The sequence below is a fragment of the Cherax quadricarinatus genome, chromosome 16 (assembly GCF_038502225.1).
Source record: "Cherax quadricarinatus isolate ZL_2023a chromosome 16, ASM3850222v1, whole genome shotgun sequence".
Taxonomy (NCBI): domain Eukaryota; kingdom Metazoa; phylum Arthropoda; class Malacostraca; order Decapoda; family Parastacidae; genus Cherax; species Cherax quadricarinatus.
The window spans coordinates 33,654,558-33,672,692 of record NC_091307.1 but is presented as its reverse complement, the minus strand read 5'-3'; the positions used below and the strand labels follow the sequence as shown (position 1 = coordinate 33,672,692).

Below are 18,135 nucleotides of genomic sequence, written 5' to 3'. Positions count from 1 at the left end.
TCGATCATATCCCCCTTTCCCCTCATTCTACGCCTTTCTAGAGTGCAGATTCAGTGCCTCAGTCTGTCCTCATAGGGAATATTGCTTATACATAGGACCAACTTCGTCATCCTCCTTTGTACGTTTTCCAGTGCATTTATATCCATTCTGTAATACGGTGACCAGAACTGTGCAGCATAATCTAAATGAAGCCTAACCAAAGATATATAGAGTAGAAGAACAGCCTGAGGACTTCTATTTATGCTTCTTGAAATGAAGCCAAGAATTCTGTTCGCTTTATTGTGAAACACTCATGAACTGTTGTCTTGGTTTTAGATTACTGCTAACCAGAACTCCCAAATCCTTTTCGAAATCAGCAATATTAATATCTACATTATTTAGTTTATATGTGGCGTGGGTATTTTCTTGTCTAATGTTAAGAACTTTGCATTTGTCTATATTAAACTGCAGCTGCCACTTCTCTGATCACTGCATCAGTCTATTCATATCTTCCTGGAGTGCTCTGATGTCCTCATTACAACGAATTAGGGGACCTATTTTCGTGTTATCTGCAAACTTGCTTATGTCGCTATTTATTCCCTCATTTACGTCGTTTTATAAAATGTGAATAACAAACGGCCCAACAATGACTCCTGTGGCACACCACTCGTGACGCACCCCAATTCTGATTTCTTCACATTGATGCAAACTCTCTCCTGCCTATATCTCAACCACGCCTCTACCCAGGAAAAAATTCTATTCCGTGTGCTTTAATTTTCCTCAATAGCCTCTGATGAGAAACTCTATAAAAAGCCTTACTGAAGTCCATATACACAATCATATTCATTACCATGATCTACCTCCTCAAATGCCTTGGTGAAAAAGTTAGTAAATTCGTAAGGTAAGAACGCCCCTTGGTAAAACCGTGCTGAGATTCATTAATCAATTAATGGCTACGAATTACCTAGGCAATTGATTCCATAAATTTTTCCACTATGGAGGTAAGGCTTATTTGTCAATAGTTCGAAGCTGAGGACCTGTCTCCTGCTTTGAAAATAGTTATTACATTTCCATTTTCCACTTGTCTGGCACCATGCCAGTTTGTAGTGATATGTTGAAAAGACTAGCTAAAGGCTTGATAAACTCCTCTTTACATTCATCTAAAAAACTTGCAAACAATTCATCAGGGCCTGGGGATTTGTTAAATTTTAATTTCTCTATTTGTCTGAGGACCACTATGACAAGGTCCTGGATGTTGTAGAGGATTAACAAAATACAGATGTAGTATACACAGACTTTGCAAGAGCTTTCGACAAGTGTGACCATGGTGTAATTGCACACAAAATGCGTGATAAAGGAATAACAGGAAAAGTTGCAGATGGATCTATAACTTCCTGACAAACAGAACACAAAGAGTAATAGTAAACAGAGTAAAGTTCCAGGCAGCCACGGTAAAAAGCTCTGTTCCACAAGGCACAGTACTCGCTCCCATTCTATTCCTCATCCTCATTTCTGACAGAGATGTAAGTCATAGCTCCGTTTCTTCCTCTGCGAATGACACCCGGATTACCATGGCAGTGTCCTCCATCGAAGACACCGCGAGACTCCAAGCAGACATCAACCAAATCTTCGAATGGGCCACTCAATACAATATGACGTTCAACTTGAGCAAATTAAAAATGTATCAGGGTATACGACAAATTCTAACCATACAATAGAGCGGAAAAGTAATGTGAAGGACCTGAGAGTGGTAATGACAGAGGACCTCGCCTTCAAAGGCCACAACAATGTATCTACCTCATCTGCTAGGAAAATGGTAGGATGGATAATGAGAACCTTCAAAACTAGGGACGCCAGTCCCATGATGATACTCTTCAAATCGATTGTGCTCTCTAGGCTGGAATACTGCTGTACACTAACGGCCCCCTTCAAGGCTGGCGACATTGCAGACCTGGAGAGTGTACAAAACTTTCACAGCGCATATAAGCACGATAAGGCACCTAAATTACTGGACACAGTTGAAGGTCCTTGATCTGTATTCCCCGGAACGCAGGCGAGAGAGATACATGATAATGCACACTTGGAAGGTCCTGGAGGGATTGGTACCAAACCTGCACACGAAAATCACTCCCTATGAAAGCAAAAGATTCGTCAGGAGATGCAACATTCCCCCAATGAAAAGCAGGATGCAACGAATACATTAAGAGAACACAATAAGTGTCCAGGGCCCAAGACTGTTCAACTGCCCCCCAGCCTACATAAGGGGGATTACCAATTAACCCCTGGCTGTCTTTAAGAGGGCACTGGACAGGCACCTAAAGTCAGTACCTGACCAACCAGGCTGTGGTAAGTACGTCAGCATGCTTGTGGCTAATAGTAACAGCCTGGTTGATCAGACCCTGATCCACCGTGAGGCCTGGTCTCAGACCGAGCCGCGGGGGCGTTGACCCCCGAAACCCTCTCCAGGTAAACTTCAGGACCATGTCACTAGTTACCCTAATTGTGCATAGTTTATTATCGTCCTGTTCTACATAATTTATTATTCCTGGAATTTTGCTAGTATCTTCCTGCGAAAAAACAAAGGAAATATGAGTTAAAAACTTCACACATTTCCTTATCACTCTCAATGATCTGACCTGAATTACTTTTGAGTGGGCCAATCTTTTTCCTAATCTTACTTCTACATTTTTTTAAGACATCGGCCGATTCCAACCAAGGCAGGGTGGCCCGAAAAAGAAAAACTTTCAACATCATTCACTCCATCATTGTCTTGCCAGAGGGGTACTTTACACTACAGTTATAAAACTGGAACATTAACACCCTTCCTTCAGAGTGCAGGCACTGTACTTCCCATCTCCAGGACTCAAGTACGGCCTGCTGGTTTCCCTGAATCCCTTCATAAATGTTACTTTGCTCACACTCCAACAACACGTCAAGTATTAAGAACCATTTGTCTCCATTCACTCCAATCAAATATGCTAATGCACACTTCTGGAAGTCCAAACCCCTCGCACACGAAACATTTTTTACCCCCTCCCTCCAGCCCTTCCTAGGCCGACCCTACCCCGCCTTCCCTTCACTACAGATTTATACACTCTCGAAGTCATTCTGTTTTGTTCCATTCTCTCTACATGTCCGAACCACCTCAACAACCCCTCCTTTGCACTATATTCACACCACACATTGCCCTCAGACATGACATCTCCACTGCCTCCAGCCTCCTCCTCGTTGCAACATTTATCACTCATGCTTCACACACATACAAGGGAGTTGGTACAACTATACTCTCATACATCCCCCTCTTTGCTTTCATGGACAAAGTTCTTTGTCTCCACACTCCTAAGTGCACCATTCACCCTTTTCCCATCATCAATTAACCCCATACTTCATAGACCCATCTGCTGACACGTCCACTCCTAAATATTTGAATACATTCACCTCCTCCATGCTCTCTCACTCCATTCTGATATCCAGTCTTTCGTCACCAAATCTTTTTGTTATCACCTTACTATTTTCTATATTCACTTTTAATTTTCTTCTTTTACATACACTACCAAATTCATCCACCAACCTCTGCAACTTCTCTTAAGAATTTCCCAAAAGCACAGTATCATCAGCAAAAAGCAACTATGACAACTCCCACTTTGTGTTTGATTCTTTATCTTTTAACTCCACACCTCTTGACAAGTCTCTCGCATTCACGCCTCTTACAACCCCATCTATAAATATATTGAACAACCACGGTGACATCACACATCCGTGTCTAAGGCCTACTTTTACTGGGAAATAATCTCCATCTCTCCTACATACTCTAATCTTAGCCTCACTATCCTCATAAAAACTCTTCACTCTGCCACATTGCCCCCCTATCCACTCTGTCATACGCCTTTTCCAAATCCATAAATGCCACAAAAAGCCTCTTTAGCCTTATCTAAATACTGTTCACCTATATGTTTCACTGTAAACACTTGGTCTACACCCCTTCCCCTACCTTTCCTAAAGCCTCCTTGTTCATCTACTGTCCTACTCTCCGTCTTACTCTTAATTCTTTCAATAACTCTACCATGCACTTTACCAGGTATACTGAACAGACTTATTCCCCAATAATTTTTGCACTCTCTTTTATCCCCTTTGCCTTTATACAAAGGAACTATGCATACTCTCTGTCAATCCCTAGGTACCTTACAGTCTTCCATACATTTATTAAATAATAGCACCAACCACTCCAAAACCATATCCCCACCTGCTTTTAACATTTCTGTCTTTATCCCATCAATCCCAGCTGCCTTACCCCCTCTCATTCTACCCACTGCCTCACGAACTTCTCCCACACTCTCAACTGGCTCTTCCTCACTCCTACAAGATGTTATTCCTCCTTGCCCTATACACGAAATCACAGCTTCCCTATCTTCATCAACATTTAACAATTTCTCAAAATATTCACTCCATCTTCCCGATACCTCTAACTCTCCATTTAATAACTCTCCTCTCCTATTTTTATCTGTCAAACCCATTTGTTCCTTAGGCTTCCTCAACTTATTAATCTCACTCAAAATCTTTCTTATTTTCAACAAAATTTGTTAATAACATCTCATCCACTCTCCCATTTGCTCTCTTTTAAGATTTCTTCACCGCTCTCTTAACCTCTCTTTTTCTCTCCATATACTCTTCCCTCCTTGCATCACTTCTACTTTCTAAAAACCTCTCACATGATATTTTTTTCTCCCTTACTACTCTCTTTACATCATTCCTCCAATCACTCTTTTTCCCTCCCACACCACAAATTTGTGCCGAATACTCTAACCCTACATTTTTAAACCTACTCCAGACACCTTCGACCCCATTGCCTATACTCTCACTAGCCCATCTATCCTCCAATAGTTGTTTATATCTTACTCTAACTGCCTCCTCTTTTAGTTTATACACCTTCACCTCTCTCTTACTTGCTGCTTCTAATTTCCTTGTATCCCATCTACCTTTTACTCTCACTGTAGCTACAACTAGAAAGTGATCTATCTCTATATAACCATGTACATCCTGAAATCTACTCAACAGTCTTTTATCTACCAATACATAGTCCAACAAACTACTGTCATTACGCCCTACATCATATCTTGTATACTTATTTATCCTCTTTTTCTTAAAATAAGTATTATCTATAACTAAACTCCTTTCTATACGAAGTTCAATCAAAGGGTTCCCAATATCATTTACACCTGGCACCCCAAACTTACCTACCACACCCTCTCTAAATGTTTCTTCTACTTTAGCATTTAGGTCCCCTACCACAATTACTCTATCACTTGGTTCAAAGGTTCTTATACATTCGCTTAACATCTCCAAATCTATCTCTCTCTCTCTCTCTCTCTCTCTCTCTCTCTCTCTCTCTCTCTCCCCTCTACACTCCTCTCTTCTCCAGGTGCATACACTATTATTATGACCCACTTTTCACATCCAACCCTTATTTTAATCCACATATTCCTTGAATTTACACATTTATATTCCCTCTTCTCCTTCCATAACTGGTCCTTCAACATTATTGCTAACCCCTTCCTTAGCTCTAACTCTCTCATATACTCCTGACTTAATCCCATTTATTTCTCCCCACTGAAACTCCCCTACCCCCTTCAGCTTTGTTTCGCTTAGGGCCAGGACATCCAACTTCTTTTCACTCATAACATCAGCAATCATCTGTTTCTTATCATCCGCACTACATCCACGCACCTTCAAGCATCCCAGTTTTATAAAGTTTGTCTTCTTCTCATTTTTAGTAAATGTGTACAGGAGAAGGGGTTACTAGCCCATTGCTCCCGGCACGCATGGCTTACGGAGGAAACTATCTTTTCCACTTCCCCATGGACAACAGAGATAAAAAAAAACAAGAACAAGAGCTTTTAAGAAAAAGAAGAAAAACCCTAAATGTGTGTATGTATATATATGCATGTGCTTGCCTGTGTAGTGTGACCTAAGTGTAAGTAGAAGTAGCAAGATAAACCTGTTATCCAACGCGTTTATGAGAGAAAAGACACACCAGCAATCCTACCATCATGTAAAACAGTTACAGGTTTCTGTTTCACAGTCACCTGGCAGGACGGTAGTACCTCCCTGGGTGGTTGCTGTCTACTTCTATATACACGAAAGAAACCTTTTGGGTTAGTCTTCGAATCCCTTTCCACTTTAGCCTCAATCTCTTTTAGCTTTTCTTATTCCCTTTTTTATGCCTCTTTAATCGAATATATTTTCTTAATTGCCCATCCCCTCTTTTGATACGGCTAAATATGCCTCTCTTTTGACCAATGAAATGATTTAATCTATTGTTTATCCATTTAGGGTGATTTTTGGTTGATCTAAGTTCCCTACTTGGAACATAAGTTGTCTGTAATGTTGTAATGGAAAAAACTTCAGGGAAAGAGTGGTATGGCACATGGAGACATGTGGTTTACTAAACAATAACTTGGCGTTCAGTGATAAGGTAATAAATGTGCGACAAGAAAGGAATGGATCAATGACCACAAGGCCAAAACCTTAAGACGCAGGAGGGAAATAACAGGGCAAGTACTATAGTGGATCAAAGAAAGGAGAGAGAGTTACTGTCAAAATGGAGGAAGAGTTACTTGCGGGACACCGCCAGGATTCATATTAAGACCAGAACTGATTCTGGTTGACGTCAATGTATTCCAGATGGGATTGATTCAGATATATCTCTGATAAAGATGTAAAACTGATATGGAGAATAAAAACAGATGAGGACAAGGAAAGGCTCTTTAGGGATCTGGATAATTAGCAAGAGTGGTCAGGTGTGGTTACTTACCTGACCACTCTTTACTGAGCTAAGAGTCATGAATTACGAATTACGAGGAAAGAGTAACATAATTGAATCTAACGACACTGGAAGACCAGACGAGACACGGTAACAGCATACAAAATATCAGGGAACTTGATGTGATAGACAGTGATATGCTGTTTGAGAGGCGGGAAACGAACTCGGGGGGACACCATTGGACACTGAAAACACAGAAAAGCCGTAGGAATGTCAGGAAGTATTCATTCTCAGAGTGATCAAAAAAATGGAATGATCTTAGCGAGGAAGCGGTGGAGACCGGCATAATATATAGTTTTAAGTGTAAGTATGGTAGGGCCAACGAGGCTACGAGGGAGTGAATCTGGAAAGTGGCAATCTAAGAGGCGGGACCAGGATCAGAGAATCGACCCCTCCAACTATAAATAGGCGAGTAAAAATCGTTGAGTACATAGATTAAACTGTGCAACGTAACTTAAGTAAGGAAAGAGAGGGATATGGGAGAATTGAATGTTCTAGGACTGTAAGGAGGAGGTTGTCACAGTACCGCACAAGAGACGAGAAGAAAAGCTGAATATCTAAAATGAATAAAACTATTATCCAGTAAGAGAAATCAGAATGTAAAAATATAACAAACAGGGTTCCCCATGGATTGGTAATGGGACCAACACTGTTTCTGGTGTACGTAAACGACATGCCGGACGACATAGACGGATGTGTCTGTTTGCAGATTTGTAACTAATAACAACCAAAATTAAAGGAGGAGGAGGAATGGTTACAATGGACCTAAGCAAGCTGCAGAACTGGTCTGGCGAGGAGGAGGAGGAGGAGGAGGAGGAGGAGGAGGATCATCATCATCATCATTTACGAAGCACTTTGACTACGTAGGTCACCTAGCGCTCAAAGCAATAAAAACACAGTAAAATCAAGAGTAAAATTAGCAGTTAAAGCAACGAACACAAACATTCAACCTAACCAAGTTATAATAACCTAATTGACAAATAGTTACTGGAAATCATCCTCAGCAAGTGCAAGGTTATGAAAATTAGAGAAAGGCAAAGAAGACCAGAAACGGAGAGGAGGCTTAGTACAAATGCTGCAAATCTACCTCAAAAAAGACCCCTGAGTGAGCACGGTACCTAGCATATCACTTGAGGCACACATCAACTAAATGGTTCATGCATATCAACGATGTGCTGCTTTTGTAGATCTAGAGAGTCATTTATACAGAATACGTCAGGCCCTCTTCGGAATATGCAGCACTAGCAAGGACCCCACACTTAAGTGGATGTGACAGAGCTAAGCTTGATTACATTAAAGGACACAAGGACCTCGGGAGACAGGACAACAACGTACAAAAAAAAACTATGGAAACAGGTATAGAAGATTAAAGTTGTGCAAGACAGGTATACAATACCGACAAGATGAAAGTTAAGACACTTGTGCAATATCTGGTTATCTTTATTGTAGACGTTTCGCCATCCAGTGGCGAAACTGATTACCTCATCTTTTGTATATAGTTCTTCTGTTTTCTAATTATGTCCAAGAACCTGTATTGATAAAGCCACTGGATGGCGAAACGTCTACAATAAAGATAACCAGATGTTTCACAAGTGTCTTAACTTTCATCAAGATTAAAGTTGGAACTTAAAAATCACAGACGAGTCACAAGGATGTCGAGTATTTTTTGGGCCATAGTGATTAGGGAGTGAAATGACCTGGACAACAAAATGTTAGAGGTAGGATTTATACACAGCTTTAGAAATAGGTATGCCAATGCTCATGAAGTCAGAAGATTCAACCCAGTAGCCATTAGTTTGAGAGGCAGGGCCACGAGCTGTAACACTTCCTCTCTAACCAAAAATAGGTGAGAATATACACAGTGTGTGTGAATTTTACTATGTGAATGTGTGTGTGTGTGTGTGTGTGTGTGTGTGTGTGTGTGTGTGTGTGTGTGTGTGTGTGTGTGTGTGTGAGAGAGAGAGAGAGGGAGTGAGAGTGTCTAAGAGTGTGTGTGCTCACCTAATTGTGGTTGCAGGGGTCGATTCATAGCTCCTGGCCCCGCCTCTTCACTGGTCGCTACTGGGTCACTCACTCCCTGTTCTGCGAGCTTTATCATGCCTCTTAAAATTATGTATGGATCCTGCCTCCATGACCACCCTTTCCAGACTTTTCCACTGCTTGACAACTCTGTGACTAAAGAAATACTTGCTAACATCTTTGTGACTCATCTGAGTCTTCAACTTCCAATTGTGGCCCCTTGTCCCTATGTCCCATCTCTGAAACATCTTGTCTGTCTACCTTGTTGATTCCTTTCAGCATTTTATATGTTATGTCCCAACTGTCCTCCAGCATCGTAAGGTCATTTTCCCTTAGCCTCTCCTCGTAGGACATGCCCCTTAGCTCCGGAACTAGTCTCGTTGCAAATCTTTGCACCTTTCTCTGATTTCCTGATGTGCTTGGCCAGGTATGGCTTCCAAACTAATATAGGCCTGACGTACACGGTGTATATACCTGGAGGATGCTCCGGGGGTCAACGCCCCAGCTGTCAGGTCCATGACCAGGCCTCGAGTTTATTTCAAATAGCAGCTCTAAGAATGCAACCCACAGCAGTCAACTAACACCCAGGTACCTACTTACAGTAAGCTAGGTGAACAGGGGCAACAGGTGAGAGGAAACATGCCCAACGTTTCCACCCGTGCCGGGGATCGAACCACATATTCATTTAATCCAAAGAAAAGAAAGAGCTAGCTCAGATTTCTCATATCAAGAGCCCTAGACTAGTATCAAGCCATTGCTATTGATGGGACTAAGAGGACCAAAATAACGAGAAAGAAACAAGTGGTGGTGCTGGGAGACCAATTCAGGTTCCTGTTGTAATTTATCATTTTTGGTAATTTTGGGTCTTTTTTCCCGACGAGAAAAGGATGGTTTTCCTATGTAGCCGATAGTTAGTGACGACCCCTGAGAGAAAGGTCATACTGGTGTGTGTGTGTGTGTGTCTGTGCGCACTCACCCAGTTGTGGTTGCAGGGGTCGAGTCACAGCTCCTGGCCCCGCCTCTTCACTGGCCGTTACTGGGTCCCTCTTCCTGCTCCATGAACTTTAACATACCTCTTCTTAAAGCTATGTATGGATCCTGCCTCCACTACATGGCTTCCCAGACTATTCCACTTCCTGACAACTCTGTGACTGAAGAATTATATTATTATATTTAAAGAAAGCGCTAAACCGACAAGGGTTATACAGCGCTGCGGGGCAGCAAATAGTGCGGAGGTTTTATAAACAGCTAGGTGGAGAGTGGATCAGAGGTGAGTGAAGAAAAGGGTTGGAAGGGACGCTAAGGGCTGTGTGTCAAAGTTTGTATAATAAAGCAATTTCTGTCAAAAAGTCAAAAAGGAAATGGGAGTCAAAGGAAGGGTCGTCTGCAAGTAAAGATGAAACAAGAGTGGTAGGGCGGCAGCGTCGTTGTAGGTAAATCCTGCGAGCTCGCTGGTAAACCGGGCAATCGACAAGAAAGTGAAGAACAGAAATAGGGACCCGACAAACCTCACACAGAGGAATAGGGCGTCTATCCACGAGATAACCATGGGTAAGTCGTGTATGACCAATGCGGAGCCAGGAGAGCGCAGTCTCCCGAGAATGGCAAAGGTGGTAAGATGGCCACAAACCTAAAAGCGGTTTAATCGAGCGCAATTTGTTATGGTGCATACCTCTTCAAAAAAGTGCCTACCACTAAAGCCATCGAGGTTCTACGACGTAAAGTCAATCAGGACCTTAATCTTCCTCTACCTTCCGGAGATTTAATTGACTTGATTGAACTCTGTTAATTTCAACTGTTTTCCTTTCAATAACAGGCTCTTCAAACAAACCTACGGCATGGGAATGGGATCCCCCATCAGTGCCGTCTTAGCCAACCTGTACATGGAACACCTTAAGTCCGAACACTTCGCCAACATCATCTTTTCAAGCGTCACTTGGTTACGTTACGTGGACGACGTCCTCGTAATAACTCCCAAACGTTTTGATGTACGGGATCTTCAGGCAAGGCTCAACGCAGTTGAACCGGCGATCCAGTTTACACTAGAAGATGAGTCCAATGACAAGCTACCTTTCCATACGTCCTCATCCACAAGGTAGACAACAACCTAAGATTTCAAGTTTATCGGAAACCTACCAATAAAAATGATCTCACACACTTCTATTCCAGTGAAGATACTAGGACCAAAAGAGGCATCATCATCGAATTTTTCCTAAGAGCATACCGAATTTGTAGTCCTGAGTTTCTTGACGAGGAATGTACATACATCCACCAAACCTTCACTGAGTTACATTTTCCTTCCCTTTTCATCAAAGACTGCAAGAAAAGAGCTCTTCAGATCATTAATTCTCCACGCACCAACACCACTCCTAACAAAGTTATAATTCTTCCCAACAGCCAGGTTGCAATGAACGTTTCTAAAGTACTTTCACAAGCTAACATCAGAGTCGCCATCGCTTCTGGCACTTCAATAAAGGATCTAACCAGAACAAAATCCAAGCACCACGAACCAGTCAATGCAGGGGTTTACACTATACCCTGTGGAGGCTGCGACAAGATTTATGTAGGTGAAACAGCAAGAAACCTCGACACCCACCTCAATGAACACGTTTATGCATGTAAGAACGATAACTTGAACAACGCCTGTGTACAACACCGAAATTCCACCAATCATCTCATGAAGTTCAGGGACGCCCAATTAGTGATTAAAGAAACCAATTTCCGCAAACGCAAGTGCCTTGCATCTTCACTAATAGCTGTTTCTAATACAATTAAACAAAACAAAGGCAGCTTCACCATCTCTGAAGAATCCTCCTGAAAACAGTAAACCCTGCCATCACATAGTCTCTCCTGTTAATACTACACATAGCACATTACAGAGAATGAGCATTGAAACCTGTGTTGCATGGGCCAGTAGGCCTTCTGCAGTGTTCCTCCATTCTTATGTTCTTATGTTTTTAAACAGGCCTTCTCTTCCAGCCTCCTATAGAAATATTTGTCTAACCTATTTTTATGTTACCCAAGTTATAGCTTTTTACTAATGTGCGAGTTAATTGTCCTAACATCACTGCTACTACTACCACTAGTATTACACCTCACTCTGAGCCTATATATACCCTCTGTGTCCATGTACTGTTTGTAACGGCTTGACAAAGCTCCTGGAGAGCGAAACGTTGCCACAATAAAAATGTCGCATTAGTTGCACTTGTGTCGTTTTACTTTACATATTGTCGGTAATTGTCCCAACTTTATTACGAAAGACTTGACAATGGCATGAAAAAGAAAGATGAGATTCATTGCAATTGAGACAAGAAGGGGGAAGACTACAAGACGTATTGGAATGATCTGCACTGCAGACCGGGCATTCCACCGCAGATCTGCAGTATTGAGCAGGGTGTCCAAAACGCCAGCAATTACGACACTGTTGGAGAGTGGGGATACTTTACGAACCTCTAGGCGATGGTCTGCAATATAGACAGAGGTCGGAAGTGCACAGCAGCCGAAGGTTAAACCTCCGCCCACGAGCGGGTAGGACATATGTATCTACCTTAAGAAGAGGAAGGTTCTAAAGGGCGAATTGTTCTAAAATACCATCGCCGCAAGACAAAAAATCACTCTGTACAGTGGTACGTGGTAAGACCACAGTACCACTGCAAGAATTGAGAGTAGCGTGTTTACGAACGATGACTGGTGTGTTATCTATGGAAGTGATATGGGAGAGAGCATGAGCTTGTTCTGAATTCTATACTGTTACGACACGCGCACTGCTTTGAAGAGCATGGAACGATATATTTTGGCCAACGTGCCGTAAAAGAGCTTTACTAATTCCATAATCTGAAAGAAAATAAATTTGAGACGTTGTTAGTAAGGAAAAGAATTTAGTCCATTGCATACTTGTAAACCCGGTACGCAAAGGTAGTGAGTGTCGCATAGGTCGTTTTTGAGTAGACATCGAAGTAGGTTGTCTTCAACGTTACCTGGAGGTTATTCCGGGGATCAACGCCCCCGCGGCCCGGTCCATGACCAGGCCTCCCGATGGATCAGGGCCTGATCAACTAGGCTGTTACTGCTGGCCGCACGCAGTCCAACGTACGAGCCACAGCCCGGCTGATCCGGCACTGACTTTAGGTATCTGCCCAGCTCTCTCTTGAAGGCAGCCAGGGGCTTATTGGCAATTCCCCTAATGCTTGATGGGAGGCTGTTGAACAGTTTTGGGCCCCGGACACTTATGGTGTTTTCCCTTAGTGTACCAATGGCGGGGCGCAATTGGTACACTTTTGATTTGGGGCATTTTGCATCGCCTGCCCAGTCTTTTACTTTCGTAGGGAGTGATTTCTGTGTGCAGATTTGGGACCATTCCTTCCAAGATTTTCCAAGTGTAGATTATGATATATCTCTCCCTCCTGCGTTCCAACGAGTACAAGTCAAGTGCTTCCAAGCGTTCCCAGTAGTTAAGGTGCTTGACAGAACTTATACGTGCAGTAAAGGATCTCTGTACACTCTCTAGATCTGTAATTTCACCTGCTTTGTATGGAGATGTTAATGTACAGCAGTATTCCAGCCTAGAGAGAACAAGTGATTTGAAAAGGATCATCACTGGCTTGGCATCTCTCGTTTTGAAAGTTCTCATTATCCATCCTATCATTTTCTTTGCACGTGCGATCGTGGCACTGTTGTGATCCTTGAAAGTGAGATCCTCAGACATTGCTACTCCCAGGTCCCTTACATTATTTTTCCGCTCTATTGTATGGCCGGAGTCAGTAGTATACTCTGCTCAAGTTATTATCTCCTCCAGTTTTCCATAACAGAGTAGTTGGAATTTGTCCTCATTGAACATCATATTATTTACCGTTGCCCACTGGAAAACTTTGTTTATATATTCTTGGAGGTTAACCGCGTCCTCAGCAGATGACAGCCTCATGCAGATCCTAGTATCATCCGCAAAGGATGATACGGTGCTGTGGTGTATATCTCTGTCTATGTCTGATACGAGGATAAGGAATAAGATGGGGGCGAGTACTGTGCCTTGTGGAACAGAGCTCTTCACTATGACAGCCTCCGATTTAACTCTGTTGACCACTACTCTGTGTTCGATTTGTTAGGAAGTTGAAGATCCATCTCCCCACTTTCCCAGTTATTCCTTCAGCACGTATTTTATGGGCTATTACGCCATGATCGCATTTGTCAAATGCTTTTGCAAAGTCTGTGTATATTACATCCGCATTCTGATTTTCTTCCATTGCATCCAAGGCCATGTCATAGTGATCCAGTAGTTGTGAGAGGCAGGAGCGACCTGCCCTGAACCCATGTTGCCCTGGATTGTGCAGATTTTGGGAATCCAGGTGATTTGCAATCCTGCTTCTTAGCACTCTTTAAAAGATTTTTATGATGTGGGACGTCAGAGCTATTGGTCTATAGTTCTTAGCTAATGCTTTGCTGCCACCTTTATGGAGTGGGGCTATATCCGTTGTTTTAAGTGACTGTGGAATTTCACCCATGTCCAAGCTGCTCCTCCATAGCGTACTTAGGGCACGCGAGAGGGGTTTCTTGCAGTTCTTAATGAAAACAGAGTTCCACGAGTCTGGGCCCGGGGCTGAGTGCATAGGCATGTTGTCAATGGCTTTTTCGAAATCTATCGGAGTTAGGGCAATGTCGGAAATCTGGCATACATTTATGGAGTTTTGAGGCTCATTCATGAAGAAATCATTTGGGTCATCGATCCTCAGACCGATTAGTGGTTCACTAAACACAGAGTCGTACTGGGATTTCAATATTTCACCCATTTCCTTGTTGTCATCTGTGTAAGTCCCATCCTGTCTGAGTAAGGGCCCGATACTAGATGTGGTATTTGCCTTATTTTTGGCATATGAAAAGAAATATTTTGAATTTCTTTCAATTTCACTAATAGCTTTAAGCTCCTCCTGCCTCTCCTGGTTCCTGTAAGAGTCATTTAACTTAAGTTCGATAGTTTCCACTTCCCTGGTCAGCGCCTCCTTTCGTGTATCAGATATTCTAGCACTCCTGAGGAGCTCAGTGACTCTTCGTCGTCTTCTGTAGAGGGAGCATCTTTCTCTCTCCAGTTTACTCCTGCTCTTCTTCTTTCTTAGGGGAATATGCCTAGAACATGCTTCGGCTGCCAGGAAGTTGATCCTTTCAAGGCACTGGTTTGGATCCATGTCATTTAAGACATCTTCCCAACATGTTTCGTTTAGGACATGGTTTACCTGGTCCTAGTTGATGTTCTTGTTGTTGAAGTTGTATTTTGTGAAGACACCTTCACAGGTACATGCATTCTACTGATCAGGACCCCTATGCATGTACATCTGGACTTCGATTAGGTTGTGATCGGAATTAGTTGTTTTTGATATTCTTATGTCTCTTATCGGGTCCTCATTATTTGTGTAGATAAGGTCAAGTGTGTTTTCTAGTCTTGTTGGCTCCACTATCTGCTGGCATAAGGTGTGTTTTTCGCAGAGACTTAGTAGCTCATGTGTGTGACCTTTCATCTGTGCTACCTCCGGGGATTGTTTCAGCTATAACATTATTTGCTACATTCTTCCATTTTGTATGCCTTAGGTTGAAATCACCAAGCAGTAAGATGTTTGGAGATGGAGCTGGAAGGTTTTCCAAACAGTAATCAATTTTCAGTAGCTGTTCCTTGAACTGTTGTGAGGTTGCATCTGGTGGCTTGTATACAACCACAATGACTAGGTTTTGGTTCTCGATCTTTATTGATAGAAATTCAACTACATCATTTGTGGTGTTCAGCAACTCTGTGCAGATAAGGGACTCTTTGACATACAGGCCAACCCCCCCTTGTTGCCTGTTTTTTCTGTCGCATCTAAAAAGGTTGTAACCACTTATCCATATTTCACTGTCAAAGTGATCTTTTGTGTGAGTCTCTGTGAAGGCTGCAAACATTGCATTAGACTCCTCTAGAAGTCCACTGATAAAAGGTATTTTGTTGTTGGTGGATGACTTAAGGCCCTGTATATTAGCAAATATGAACGAGGTTGTATTCTGTTTGTTGGGGGATTTTGTTACTGGCATCAGTAGTTGTAATTCTGGAGGGCCATGGGTGGCCACTGGCTGCTCCTCCAGTCCAACAAGGCTCCAAGGTGGACTATTTTTGTTATTTCCTTCCATTTTCTTTTTCCGTTTCCTGCCACTAAAAAATCACCTGGAGTTGGGTTGTCGTAGCTACTATTGTTTGTCTTGTGGGGTCTGTGCCTCCAGGTCCCTTTTAGATGGTATGCAGGGCAGTCGATGTTGTAACACTGCTTCTGGAGGACCGAGGAGTGGCACATTTTTGGGTGAAAGAAAGTACAGGAAGAAGAACGACACTCCTTTAGACAGGAGGTCGCTACATTTTTTGGGATGCTCAAAGTTGCATGTCCCATTTTTTCCCTGTTATTCCATGCTTACAGATGCCCCAAGCATAATATTTGCACAAATTCACCTTTGGTTGAGAATTGTTGGGAGGTGTGTTGTCAATTTCTGCAGGTTCTGGGACCGCACTATAATCCTCAGTATCCAAGCCAGGGCCACCCCGTCCTGGATTCCATCTACTTTCCCCAGTAGAGGAAGGAGGAGGAGACTCCTCTCCAACATCTGTACTGTGGGCCACGGTCTTGTGCAATGATGGTTGTATATTTACGGTTTTAGATGGTTGTATATTTACTGTTTTTGTGGTGGTTTTGGTAATGTCCCTAGGAGAGTCTGGGCTGACAGTAAGGCTGGGGGCTGGGTCAGCACTGGGGCTGGAGGCTGAGCCTGGGCCAGCACCAGCACTGTGGTTATTAGTGCTATGACTGGGGGAGCCTGGGCCAGCACCAGCACTGTGGGTATTAGTGGTATGACTGTGGGATGGGTCTGGCTTAGCACCATGTGGGTGACTAGATAGTTTCGAGTCATCTGTTGTGGTATGGACATTCTGCATTTTTTGATACACTATCTCTTGCTCCCATGTTTTATATATTTTTGGTAGAGTATCCAAGAGGTCATCCTTGTTTTCTTGATTATTTTTATCATTTATTATTCTCCTTAGTACCTTTCTGATACCTGCCCAAAGTTCTACATCTTTATTGCACAACCAGAAGCACCTTGCTAGTTCGAGGTTATTTTTTGAGGCTGTATTTAGTCTAGTACAAGAGATATGGTGTTTGGAAGAGCATAGATTGCATGTGATTCTGGATTTCCTTCCAAGGATTTTTTTACATGTCCCACAGATATGCTGTGCTGACATCCTGTCTGTATCCTACTACACTCTGTATGCCACGGAAGAAAACTGATTTCCACTTTACCTTTCTCTTGCTGGTGCCAGTAATATGCAAGATGTATTTATACGAACCAAGTTTGCAGTATGTGGGTGGTGGTGTAGGGTGGGTGGTGGGTTTAGTAGTAGTAGTACCGCGGGCGGTCTGACCTCAGGGTAGTAGCGATCAAAAACGTTGTACCGTATTCTGGGAAGCCGGACCTATTGTTAAAGGCGTTCAAGAAGCAGCAGGTGATGGAGCATCACCGTCAGAAGGTACAAGGTTATGAAAAAAGAGTCGTGAGAATGGTCCAATAACGAAGCCGGGTCAGAACAAGGTGTGGGATCAGAAAGGGGACTGGGAAGAAGGGTTTCACTGAGCGACGACTCCATAATAAAGGTACATCTGTGTTATCTCCTTTCTTGTTATTTTAAGAAAGAAGGAAAGAAAAAAAAGAGGCATAGTGGAGGGACTGTCCCTCCGCTATCCCTCTTTTTTTTCTTTCCTGCCTTCTTTCTTTCTTTTTCTTAAAATAAAAAGAAAGGATAGCAGCCTCACATCTACCAAGTCACCTCGGTTGACAAAAGAAAGGGCGGTTGGAAACCCGCCACAATGCATACCTCCTTCGGGTGCCACCTCCCAGAGCCGACAGGTAGCTTCAGGAGATACACCCATTATCTGAAGGGCACCCCGTCCACTTCACGGAAATCCGGGAAGGAAGCAGGGGACCTTCAGACAATTCAGATTCCATGGCAAACCACACCACCACCGAGGGACCCTACGGAGTGAGATGAACTCCAGCACACTTCCCCCTACCTAGAAACCGTAATATCAGTGGGGAGGACCCCAGAGAATAAAAATGGGACGGGGAAAGAGGAAGGTTGGGGGAGGGGAGGAAAGGGGAAAAGGGGGGGCTGGGGAGAATGGGATAGAGAGGGGAGGATTGGGGGGTACTTAGACTCGGTTTAAGGAAGTGACTGAAGAAATACTTTCTAACATCCCTGTGATTCATCTGAATCCTCAGCTTCCGACTGTGATCCCCTGTTGCTGTGTCCCATCTCT

General features: G+C 43.0%; 1 long non-coding RNA gene across 1 annotated transcript in view; it reads right to left on the bottom strand.

Annotated features, from left to right (window-relative positions):
• LOC138852798 (uncharacterized) overlaps positions 1 to 18,135 on the bottom strand; it is a 626,019-nt gene that overhangs the window by 520,927 nt on the left and 86,957 nt on the right. The window lies entirely within an intron of this gene.